This window comes from Podarcis tiliguerta (genome assembly GCF_965153285.1).
Source record: "Podarcis tiliguerta genome assembly, chromosome: 13".
NCBI lineage: Eukaryota > Metazoa > Chordata > Lepidosauria > Squamata > Lacertidae > Podarcis > Podarcis tiliguerta.
In genome coordinates, this window is record NC_139546.1 from 19,678,315 (window position 1) to 19,685,193 (window position 6,879).

Below are 6,879 nucleotides of genomic sequence, written 5' to 3' on the forward strand. Positions count from 1 at the left end.
GAAATTAAAATGGCCGCCAGGCGCAGCTTTGTGGTGCTGTTTGGAATGCTAGGCCTGAAATCAATAAAATAAAATAAAAAATGGAAGGGGGGGGGGTCCAGGCATGACTAAGGTTGTTTTATTTCTTCTTCTTTCTGGATGTAGCCTTCAAATTCGCTGCTTTAATACAAGAATCCAGTCTCTCTTTTAAAAATAACAGCACTGTTCTTCAATACAAGCATTTATTTTAGGGAAGGAGAGCAACGTCGCAGAGTGAATCTATACAAATGGTTGGCGATTCAGTTGCCAGGGTGGCGGGTTTTTTGGTTTCTTTGACATTAAATGGTTAAAGGTGCCGGGGCTTTGTTTAAACAAATGGGGATCCAGCGATGGAAGTCTATTGCCACCTGCTGGGCGCAACCTCTAAGAAACAATATCAAAGGTCAGGTTGTGAAATTCAGCTTGGCTAACCCCAATTTAGTGCAACCATGACTCTCATAAAAAATAATCTCTTTCGCTTACGGATGAGAAGGGAAGCTGGCTCTCATCCCAGGGCAGAATCAGCCCAGGGGTTTGGACTCACCCAGCAAACTCAGGCCACACTGCCTCGCAAGTGAAAATGCAATAAAGATTAAGACCACAGAATCACAGAATTGTCGAGTTGGAAGGAACTCTATGGAAAACGAGCGAAGTCCCAACCAAAGAAGAATGGCAACTTAAACTGCTGGAATACGCGCAGGTTGCAGATTTAACATCTAGAATAAGAGAACAAGAAGAATGCATGTTTAAAGAAGACTGAAAAATGTTTACTGAATATATGGGTGGAAATTGTGTTTATTTAAAAACGCTAGTAGCATTAAGATAAATTCAATAGTGTAAATAAGTTTTGATGGATGTAACCATGGATTACTGAATGGCTTAGTTCATGTCAAATGTGCAGGGATGTGTGGTATGCAAAATGAACCGCGGAAAGAGAAGAAGGGAAGTCATGGATTTAAGGTTGTTTAAAGGGACGCGGCTGGCGCTGTGGGTTAAACCACAGAGCCTAGGACTTGCCGATCAGAAGGTCGGCGGTTCGAATCCCCGCGACGGGGTGAACTCCCGTTGCTCGGTCCCTGCTCCTGCCAACCTAGCAGTTCGAAAGCACATCAAAGTGTAAGTAGATAAATAGGTACCGCTCCGGCAGGAAGGTAAACGGCGTTTCCGTGTGCTGCTCTAGTTCGCCAGAAGCGGCTTAGTCATGCTGGCCACATGACCCAGAAGCTGTACACAGGCTCCCTCAGCCAATAAAGCGAGATGAGCACCGCAACCCCAGAGTCGGCCATGACTGGACCTAATGGACCTTTACCTTTAAATGAATATTTTAAAATGTAAATTAGAATATATATATATGGGATCCCCGAGGGTCATCTAGTCCAACCCCCCTCAGTGAGATTGAGAAGCTAAGGCTCTACTGACTGAGCTATCCGAGCTGCCCTATTTTTCTCATTCCGCTTCACTTTGCAGCCTTGACAGAGGGGGCGAGAAACCTGCGACTCTCCAGATGTGGTTGGATTACAACTCCCATCGTTCCTGACCATGGGCCATCCTTGCCGGGGCTGGTGGGCATCCAGAGTCCAAAACGAAACAGCCCTCCATCCCTGCATTTAACAGGGACAGATTGCTTTGGAGCCGAGAGTGCTGGAGATGAACAGACCCCGAAGAATGCTATATGTGCGCCAGCCAGTTCCCTTCTTCCGCGTGGGTCGCCTGAAGGAGGAACGGAAGCAGACTAAATCACAACTAGCAACCTTGGAGCACACACAGACTCTCCCCGGGGATCCTGGGCTCTCCGAAGTTTGTGCATTAGGCGCTGCCTACCGTGACTGCCGCAATGTGTGTGCAGCCTTCTGTGTAATGGGAACAGCCGAAACAATCCGAGACGCTCCAGCGCGTAACTAGGAGCTATTTGTTCCCAGCTGCCTGGAAATCCAGGGTCAGAAAACACAAGGCTGGCAAAGCGCAAACAAGAAAACGTTGGTCTCCTGGGCCTGCTCACTCCGAGGTCGGTGAAAGGAAGATGGAGCAGTCAAACTGCTGCCGGAAAGCAAGGCTGATATAGAGGAAGCTGCCTTATGTGTCAGATCCACAGTCCATATACAGCAGTACTGTCTACACTGACTGGCAGCAGCTCTCCAGACAGAGCCCTGCCTGGAGATGCAGGGGATTAAACGTGAGACCTTCTGCATGCAAAGGAGGTGTCCTTCCACTCGGCTGCGGCCCTTCCCCAAACTACTTACTCTTGAGTGTTGGCCTGAAGCATTTGTGGGAATGTTCAGGGTGGCAGGAGAAGATATATTGCTTATTAATATAACTTGAGCTAGCAAGTTCCTTTATGTAGCAGAGTTACATTCCCCTTTTTATACACAGCAGATAGCTGGCTGCAGGCTCGTGTGAGCCTCTCACTACAGTGGTACCTCGGGTTAAGTACTTAATTCGTTCTGGAGGTCCGTTCTTAACCTGAAACTGTTCTTAACCTGAGGTACCACTTTAGCTAATGGGGCCTCCTGCTGCTGCCGCACCTCCGGAGCACGATTTCTGTTCTCATCCTGAAGCAAAGTTCTTAACCTGAAGCACTATTTCTGGGTTAGCGGAGTCTGTAACCTGAAGCGTATGTAACCCGAGGTACCACTGTATTATACAATTCAATCTGTCTCTGTTCCTGGTAAGCTCCCTTGAATCCCTCTTAAAAGAATAAAGACGCCACAATCTTATTCAAAGTCAATAAAAGAAGTTTACTCACATCAGTTCACAGTTAGATTCCTGAAGAGGCAGACTTATTTACAAATATGTACATGTGGGTCTACCCCATATGGGGGAATAATCTCAGTGCTTCTGCTAGTTGAGAGCTAGCAGAGCAGTCCTAGCTAAAAGCTGGTCAAACAAAGAAGGAAGTCAAAAAAGAAGGGAGGGGTGCTGCATGACTCGTCCTTTTGTTACCTGGACAAGTAAGGCCATGCCCACCTTCTACCACATGCAAAAGGAAGGATGCTCCAGCCAGGAGGAATAGGAAGTTTCGACTGGCTGGACCAAACATTCCCTCGCATGTCTTCTCTAGCATTACAAGGAATGTTGTAATTGACCGCCTCTCATGGATCACATCGCACAGCATTCTGGCCTACGAACTGGCCCTACCATTGGGCAGAGGGAAGTGGCTACCTCGGGCAGCTGGTTTGGGGTGTCGTGCCACCAGGAAGCGGGGGAGGCCCTTGTGGGATTTCCTGCTTCAGGTGCCCAAACAATGTGACCAGCATTAGATGCTAATAGTCCTGGTTAGTAATCCAGCTGCTGTGGGGTTTTTTTTTTTTTTTTTTACTACTCCCTTGGTAGAACATGAGTCTCTTAATTTCATGATCGAGGGTTCGAGCCCCACACTGGGCAAAAAAGATTCCTACGTTGCAGGGGACTGGCCTAGATGACCCTCATGGTACCTTCCAAAGCTACAATTCTATAATTTCCAAGTTGTCTTCAAGGGCAGCCCTGCATGCAACACGACGCAGTAGTCTGGAATAGTGACAGAGCATGGGTGCTAATTTGTCCTGACCACTAGCAGAAGCCAACAGGGCTGTCGGGATCTCCGCTCGGCCAAGCTGATAAAGCTCATTTTCTTCCCCCGAGTCTTCGGAATCGCCTCCCGACGTATAACGACCTGAGCCTTTGATAAGGCTCCAAGGCATGTTCCATTCAGCAGAGTTTCCAGCACAGGAAAGAGACGAGAGGTTTGGGCTACATTGTAAAGAGTTTATTTCTAAGCTACGCAGTCAGAAAAGACATCCTCTCTCTATGAAAGCAGAGAGCAACTGGACAAAGGAACGAAGGAAACAGGAAACCACCAACGTCACATCCCGTCTCTTCTCCCGTGAGACTTCCAACAGTCTGGAAGCCCTGGAATGTAAACAGAGTCCTGTGACTCCAAGCAGCTGCTCAGTGGCAAAACAGAAACTAACAAGGGCATGGGGTGCTGTGAGGTGATGTGTCGATGGACTGACTCAGTCCAAGGTAGTCAGGCTAATTCTCAGGTTACATCCTCCAAATACACTCATATACCACTTTAACAGTCATGAAGCATGCTGGGAACTGTAGTTTGCTAAGGGTGCAGGAAGCTGTAGGTCGGTGAGGCCAGCACCCATAGCAAACTAAAGTTCCCAGGATTCTTCAGGGTGAGCCCTGACTGTTATCAGTGGTAGCAGAGTGCTTTAAAGGCATGTGGTTGACTTGATCACTGTCAATCTGGTAGGCTGGGTCACTCAAAAATTAGCAGGACCTTGGACAGATCCATACTAGCCATTGGAGTTCTGCAGCCCAAATGAGCCCTGTCCTCTCCCAAGATCTGCTCCCTTGCTAAGAAAAAGTATTAAAGGAACCACGAATGAATTGGAACCATGAATGAATTGGAACCATGTACTCTGTCAACACTCTTGCTGGGGGTGTGGCCTGTGTGTGCCATTTCCAGACCAAGTGGACTTAGTTGGGGTGCTGGTGGAGGGGGAGATCTGTTGGCATCTGTCCGTCTCAGGAGGCAATGGAGGAGTGTGCCAAGCTGTTGGAAGGTTGTAGGCTTGGGAGAGAACATTGTTGTTTGGAATTCTGTCCTGCTGTGTGATACCCAAAATCCTTCTAATGCAGCACATGTAGAAGGTGTTGAGGCGTTACTCCCAACAGTGAGAATTCCCTATAAATCACTATGTAAGCGGGTAGCGCTGTGGTCTAAACCACTGAGAGCTTAGGACTTGCCGATCGGAAGGTCAGCGGTTCGAATCCCCGCGATGGGGTGAGCTCTTGTTGTTCGGTCCCTGCTCCTGACCACCTAGCAGTTCGAAAGCATGTCAAGTGCAAGTAGATAAATAGGTACCGCTCCGGCGGGAAGGTAAACGATGTTTCCGTGCATTGCTCTGGTTCGCCAGAAGTGGCTTAGTCATGCTGGCCACATGACCCAGAAACTGTACGCTGGCTCCCTTGGCCAATAAAGCAAGATGAGCGCCACAACCCCAGAGTTGTCCATGACTGGACCTAACGGTCAGGGGTACCTTTACCTTTAAGCCAGAGGTTATCAACCTTTTTGAGTCCATGGCTTCCTTGACCAACTACATTCTTTCTGCAGCATCTCTATGGGGCTCAGGAGCCCAGTTATGTCACCCCTCGCCTGCAGAGCTGGCAGCCTCTCACCCTTTTTTGAACACTTTCCCTTGTGGAGGGTTCCCTCAGCCTCCTCTCCTTCTCCCCTCTCCTTGGGAGTCCTCTGGGCAGCCGCTGCTGCCACCCCTGGTCTCTGAGCTGCCCCCCCACCACCACCCCAAAGTGAGGTGCCTCCTCACACTGCCCCACAGGGGCCTGGGACTTGTCTGTCCATTCCCAAGAGCAAGGGCTGGTGGACGGGCTGGCTGGGCTCGCTCGCCCGCTTGCTTGCTTATTCCGAGGCCGCCTCAGCGCCTGGCAACCAGCACCCCCTGGCCAGCTCCAGAGGCACCAGTCGCCTGCAGAGCTTGTAACAAGGGCTGCTGCAACAAACAGCCACACAGCCTTTGGGAGGCAGAGACACGAGAGGGCATCAGAGGGAAGGAAAGAGAGACAGAGGTCAGTGTTGCCCGCGGCACCCCTGACTATCATTCAAGGCACCCCAGGGTGCCCTGGCACACTGATTGAAAACCACTGAGGTAAGCAACCAATCAGCCTGACTTCAATCATAAAACCCAACGACCCTTTAGAAATCCAATACAGTGCTACCTCTGGTTATGAACTTAATTCGTTCCGGAGGTCCGTTCTTAACCTGAAACTGTTCTTAACCTGAGGTACCACTTTAGCTAATGGGGCCTCCCACTGCCGCCACGCGATTTCTGTTCTCATCCTGAGGTAAACTTCTTAACCCGAGGTACTACTTCCGGGTTAGCAGAGTCTGTAACCCAAAGTGTTTGTAACCCGAGGTACCACCGTTTATTTCTTAATCTGGAAACCAATTCAGTTCAATGGCCATTGTGTGTCCTTTGTATAGGCTGTTCCCATCCCAATACATTTTGCTTCCTGAGGCAAAGGACAAGATGGCACCCGCCTGTGTCTATTCCCAATAAGGCTGCCAGTTGGCTCTTACTTCAACCCTGGAGTTGTGGCAGCATCTTGCACGGCACCAGAGCTCTAGATTAGGGCAGATTGCAAACTATGCGCTCACCCCTCCACATTTGCCGCCCAAAGCAGCTGCATCACTCTGCCTAATGGTAGGGCCAGCCCTGTCTCCGATCCTGCCCCCCCTTCAGAATCTATTCAGTGACTTGGAAGACTGGTGGCAGTGGGTGGGTGGGTGGAGGAGACTTGCTGTGAATTATTTGCAACTAATTACTTCTTGCCTCTATTTTTGTCCTCTCGTTCTTCTCCACTCCCACCTCTTCCCCTTCCCCTGGGAAGATGCTGTCATCTCCGACTCTGATAAGGCGTTGTTGTTGTTTCCCCCTCTCCCTGTGACACGTCGATAGGGAAGCAAGCTAAAAGCAGATTTAATTATATATAGGGGGTGTTTTCCAAAAACAAAGCGGTGATGGTGGCTGTTGCGGCAGCTTCTCCCTCCTCAGGTACAAAGCACTTTTCCGTTCCTCATGTTCCACGTTACTGGAAAATAGCAAAGGGGAGGGAGAAAGTCACACAAACTCCCTCCCCTGCGTTCAAGAGAGATCACAACAGATCTCTCAGCAGCAGTGGTGCCTTGGCGTTCCCCTGCCTGCTGGGTGATCCCACCCTTCCCTTTTCCCGGAATAATCCCCGGGATCAGAGCAAAAGCCTATCTCAACAGCCTGAATGGCCAGCATTAAGAATTCCCTTTGCATTAAGCGAAGGGTCGTAGCTCAGTAGCTGTCAGAGAGCGAGCCGGCAGTA